A 6298-nucleotide genomic window follows, 5' to 3' on the forward strand; every position below is an offset into this window, starting at 1 on the left:
CACACACTGTTCCAGTAGCCTGCTTGTCTGATATGATAGCATTAACCTTTCCATGACCCTAACCTGTGACACACTGAGCGGCTGTTTGTTGTGTGCAGTTTATTTTTGTCACATTAAATGTAGTGAGTGCCTTTTTAAAACTGAATAAATGAACAAAACATAAGAGGTATATTCATTATGTAAGTACTCACAGAAAATGAATGCAGTATCGACAAAATTTGGACTAAGATAAAGTAGAGCCTGACCAATTTATTAATGGGCCAGTATTATATACAATACATAATAGCATATTTTATTGCCTTTCAAAAAAAGGCAATAAAAGATGAGAGAAACACCCTTCAACCATGTCGCAAGTGTTGACATTGCATAATTTGTCCACCAGAGGGCACACTGCAACTTCCTTTAGGACGAAGCAACGTGTTTGGAAGGCAACACCATGTGATCCGAGCAAAGCTGGGTGTAAGCAAGTAAATATGTTTATATATGTAAATATATATATATATATATTGAAAAAAATGTAAATATTTTTAGATGATTGGAATATCAGATTTTCACATCAACAAAATATCAGTATTGGTCTTCACGATCCTAGATTGGTCAGGCTCTGGATTAAAGGTAGCCATATAAACATATAATTCAGCCATTCTTCTTCTCCTCCATAATGTGCTCCTTACCACATATTCTATTGATAACTACAGTTAATGATGCTTGCTTTAAAGGTTTTGCACCAATAAAAACAAAGAAATAGCAGCACTGTTGTGATAACTACACCAAAGCTGGAAAAATAAAGAGTGAAAATGGCAGTGTGTGAACACCAACAGCCTCATCAGCACTGCTGATTTACTCTTTTTCTTCTTTTCATTTTTTGACAGTTCTTATTTATAATATATAATATATATTTAAGTTACATTTTCTTATTTCCATTTAACATTTAAACTTTTTATTATAATTGTTTAAATAACATATGTAATAATAGTGAATCTTCCTCTGTGAAGCTTTTTGCAGTTAATATTATGCACATTATGCACAGAGCTTAACAAATGTATTTAACCACCATCTAATGTGGGGTTTACGTCAAAGCTGCCCTAATTAACGGCACAAAATAATTTTCTTCTGTTTTTGTAATTGTCAGTCCATCAGTGTGCACAAGTTCTTTCATTCAAATTATATTTTTAATGCTAAATATAATTATTATTGTTGCCCACAGCACATTATTTTCAAATTAGGATGTCAAATTACAGTTATTTACAGAACAGAAACTGCAGTTTTAGGCACTGAATTATTTTTTGTCCTTTGTGCTGATTTATGTTTGGGCATTCAGTTTTATTTGCCTTAATAAATAAAACAAAACTTTTAAACTAGTTTTTGACAAATTTCTAAAATGTTTGTATATATTGTTTTTATGATGGGTGGTTTAATACAACACTATTTCAGAAAAGTGTTGCAGAAAACTGAAGGCCATGGTCTTCATGCACATGCACCCTGCTTTAAAATAGCTGACAGCCCTAAAAGAAAGAAAGAAAGAAAGAAAGAAAGAAAGAAAGAAAGAAAGAAAGAAAGAAAGAAAGGAAATGCCATGGAGACAGGTCAGTGAAGAAAGAGAAATTATCTGCATTTAACAATTGGTGTTATCTGTGGAACTTTCTTTCAGATAGTGATGTGATCTCATCCTGCTGCACTCCTTGTTTTCTCTTTTGTCTTTCATTGTCTCTCTGTCCCCTTATCTCAATGGCTTTCCTACACATGATGAATCACCAGCAGATTTTAATCTCACTCTTGAACATTATTGCTCTGTGTCAGTCATTAGTCTACTTACTCATGTGTTCAAACAATTAATCAGAGTCGTCTATATTGTAGAGGACGGTGAACTCATTTGATGGACGCGTCTGTGTGTGATTGAGCTGGTAATGAAAATGCCCTACAGTAAGACTCACAAACCAAACATATAAAGTTAGGTATGTAAAATCTGACACAGCAAAAATGCTAAAAAATAATATGCAGCATACTTTCACCCCACACACACTTACAACACGAGAGAAACAACATCGAACTCAACATAAAACTATAAAAAAGAAAAGAAAGCAAAGAAAAAGATCCTCATATTGTCTCACTTTTAAATATTATAATATTTTTAACAAATTCTTAACTTTGTGCCTCAATTGAATATAATGAGGATCTGACGTGGGTACGGCAGCATGGTATACATGTACACACTAAGGTTAATATGCCAAGTCACACATAGAAAACTGGATGAATAAAACACAATTTACCAAAACACAGTGGAAATAACTGTCAAGAGTTGGGACATAATAACTTTACAGTAATTTTACATTGACTCTTGGAGGGATCAGGTCACTTCCTGAAAGTAAATTTTATTTCTAAAGCTAAACTAAAACTAAAGTGCTTTAAACTCAAACAAACAAACAAACAAACAAACAAACAGTTTCCCCCAAACTTAAATAAATAAGTAAACGTTCTTAGCGTGATGCTTACATCTACTGACAGTATACTTCTAAATCTCGCAGTTGGGGCATCATGATGAGTGGATTCTTAAATCTGGCTTCACCCAAAGGCCTCCTTTGTGTAAATGGTCCTAAAGGTAAGTAAGAATAAGGTTGTGGGGATGTTTGACTTTGATGTCTATTGAACTGATATGTGATTTATCATTTTTATCCCTCAGAGTCAAACAGTCATGATGCTGCATAATTAAGAGTTAAGAGTAAATATCATGGTTAAATGATATACCTTTGCCAAGCTTGTGACTCTGTAAACTACTACACCTCATTTCCTGTTCTGCTCCCCCTATCCGGTTGTTCAGTGATGACGCGACGAATCCTACTTCCGGGTCTAAAGTAGTCTGCGTTTAATATGGCTTTTGTGTTGTTAACATGTTTAATGTTATGTATTTTCTTCTATTTGATCTCAAAAAGCTCCTAAAACAGTCAGTGATCACTGTTGACCTCCCTCGGCTTTTATTACCACTAATCATTTATTTAAGCTCAGTTTTTAAAACCTTAGGATGTAACTACAGCCCAGCCCATGCAGCAGTATATGAATGACTAACCTCGTATTGTGGATGGATTATCTCAGTTGTTCTCCTGGCTGAAGTTTGGTCCTTTTACAGCATCCTGCCATGCGATTACATTTGTTCCTGACCACCGAGAACACTCACGGTAACTTTTATCGAGTGGAAAAAAAGTTAGCTTGTTTATATTATGCTAACGTAGCTGTGTCGCTAGCGGTCACGCAGCACATCATTATATACCAGCTAGCCCAACTTCAGTAACCCTACTAGGGTTGCCAACCGTCCCTTAAAAAACGGAATGTCCCGTATTTAGAAACAAAAGTTCACGTCCCGTATTGAGCTAATAAGGGACGCACTTTATCCCGTAATACAGTGAGAATCAAAAGTAGTCTATAACTTTTAATGGAATTAACACTTTGTTTGAAAACATAATTCCCAGCCCCTCTCCTGCTTTGTGACCAATGCGCTGACAGCACACTTATGACAATTCGAGTATGACAAGTCAGATTATCGCTTATCTCATTGGTCGAGGAAAGGTCGCTTACGAAGAAAATACCGGCCAACAGGGAAACAAACGCCGACACTGCGGTGCAAGTCTCGGACGGCACACTGTGCCTCCATAAAATGAAGGTTATAACAGAAAATCTGTCGCTCTCTCTCTCTGTGTCTGTCTTTCACTCACACAGACACGCACACCGCCACCATCAACTTCGCTAAATTGCTAATGAAAAACATTAATAAGGCAGCTGTGATTGAGCAACAGTGTAAATCCAACTATTTTCACGGTTGTTATGGTCGTGATAATTTTGTGATGCCACATCGAAAAGGCTCGGATGAGCTTTCCAAAGTTCTACAAGTTGTGCCTCCATCGCTTGTGTCCAGATCACACGCTGCACAGCCGTGCTGCTCCATCTTTTTCACCGACGTTTATGTGTTTGCGCGTGAGCAATGTGAGCGCCTGTGGTGACACCCTCACGAGCGATTGATGATCGGGAGCTGCTCGAGGTGTTAATCGCTTCTCGTTACCCCACGTATACTACACGATGCACGATGAAGGCCAAAATCGGGCCGATCACCAAATCGGTCGCACGACTCAAAAATCGGCTCAAAATGGGCCAAAAATCGCACAGTGTAAGCCCAGCATTAGAGCAGCAATGTTTGTTCGCTCAGAGAAAGAAAAAAAAGGCTGCAAAAGTACAGGGAGGAATGGGAAAAGGAAAACACCTGGCTGGAAAAGTGCACTATAAAGCGCACTGCACTGTGTGCTGGCGCACTTTTTCCATAGGCATGCTTCTAATGGTGGGCACATGAAGAACACGAGGGGCGTGAAAGCTCGGGGAACCCTTAACCAATTTCTTGTCCACCAGGCATGGCAGAAGCAGATATGGTATGTAAACACTGGTTTGTTTTTTTAAACCCTCTGGTTAAGGTTAATATGGGCATGTGCAGTGAATATCAGCGCTATGTGGCCAGAAGTGTAATAATATAATTTATTTTGTGTAATAAACAACTGCAAGGATAAATGATTACAACAAATAGATGACTAATACATAAAAGTAATACATAGATGAATAATGATGATGAGTTATGATGCGTAATCATGGGAACAAGCGGGTTTACAAACAGGAGCAGCTAATTAGCATTAGAAAAGCTGAAATAATACCTCAGCTGAAGCCAATTGTACTAAATGCACTATATGTGCACTGTTACAAGAATATTTTTGTTCTATTGCTTTCTATTAATTTATATAATTTTAAGTTAAGCAGGACAGAGTTCTTTTAAAGAAAGATTTACTTATATTCTCAAAAGTTAAGCATGACAGGCTTCTGTTTAAGAAGGAGACCTGTTTTACTGTGTTAATGTTGTCATTTTGAGCTAAAAATAAATGGCTAAATGATCATTTGTTTCACATATAGTCATATCACAAAGAATATGCATCTGCTTAAATCAAGTTCAAGTCAAATGGTTAAAAAATAATTTCACACACAAAAAAAGAGCTACCACACTGGGAAGGGTGAAGACAACTGGGTTGCCCAGCCCTGGCCACGAGATGTCCCTTATTTATTTTTCAGGGAGTTGGCAACCCTAAACCCTACAAACGTTACTGCTGTTTAGTTTTCTGTCTTCATTTATGCTGGAAGTGATAACAGAGCTGTACGTTTTAATTTGTTTCCAAAACCCCGCAGTCAGGACATGCTATATTGTATTTAGATAGAAGCTAGCGAGCTAACTCCCTGCTAACTTCTAACTCCTTTAAATGTCATAAATTCCGTTTTCATGGATGCCTGGATGTTAAACTCAATTGTTACACCTGGTAGAGCAGAATGCTGATCATTTTATTAAAGATGAAAGACTTTAGACAGTTTTTCAACTCTCAGTAATGCCATAGTGATCGTTTGATATATGGACCTGCAGCGGAGTTTAGACCCAGACACGGCTAGTGACGTCAGACTGAACAACCGGATAATGGCCACTAGATGGCGCAGTCAGGGTTAAATTCATTGAAGGTTAAATTGAATTTGCACACACAAATGTGTTGTTTGTTTTTGATGCTGCAAACTAGTGGTGTGCGGATCGATACTGAAATATCGATTCTTCCGATACCAGCAATTTATGTTCTAGAATCGATTCTCATATTATAATATCGATATTTTAGTACTCTGGGGTAAATTTGTAGTTTTTCCATTAAAATGAACGCAGTGGAAAGAAACTATACAATTCGGATCGTCTAATTTGGAAGGAACTACTTCCTCTTACGCCTTTCATAGTCATATGCGGAATACGGCTGTATAAATGTGTCGCAGCCCCTGGCGCACACTCACAACAATGGCTGAGCGCAAACAGAGTCCTGTGTGGACACGTTGTTGTGGCAACACTACTGACCTCGTCAAACACCTCGGAGTAAATCACATCACAGAATATGATAAGCTTATGTTGAGGCGAACTGAAGAGGAGGACAGGGACAGGTGCTGCTAGGGCGAGACAGACGTCTCTCGCAGAGTCCTTTAGTGCTGCAGGCAGGCAACATGCTCAAATAGCGCACGTCAGTTTTTTTATTTCTATATGATTATTCTGCATTATTAAACAATAAAAACAAGTTGTCTGTCCTCTAATCATTATGAAGCAATATGGTTATGTTATTATTACAATTACATAATACAATTATATATTGTATTATGAAATGCAATGAAACATTACGTTTTTGTACAGAGTATCGGTATCGGATCAGTATCGCCGATACCACCCTGAATTTTACTTGGTATCGGATCGGAA

Source organism: Aulonocara sp. 'chitande type north' Nkhata Bay, linkage group LG19 (genome assembly GCF_057382095.1).
Source record: "Aulonocara sp. 'chitande type north' Nkhata Bay isolate Kocher_YH1m ecotype deep benthic linkage group LG19, A_spYH_male_GT1.1, whole genome shotgun sequence".
NCBI classification, from domain to species: domain Eukaryota; kingdom Metazoa; phylum Chordata; class Actinopteri; order Cichliformes; family Cichlidae; genus Aulonocara; species Aulonocara sp. 'chitande type north' Nkhata Bay.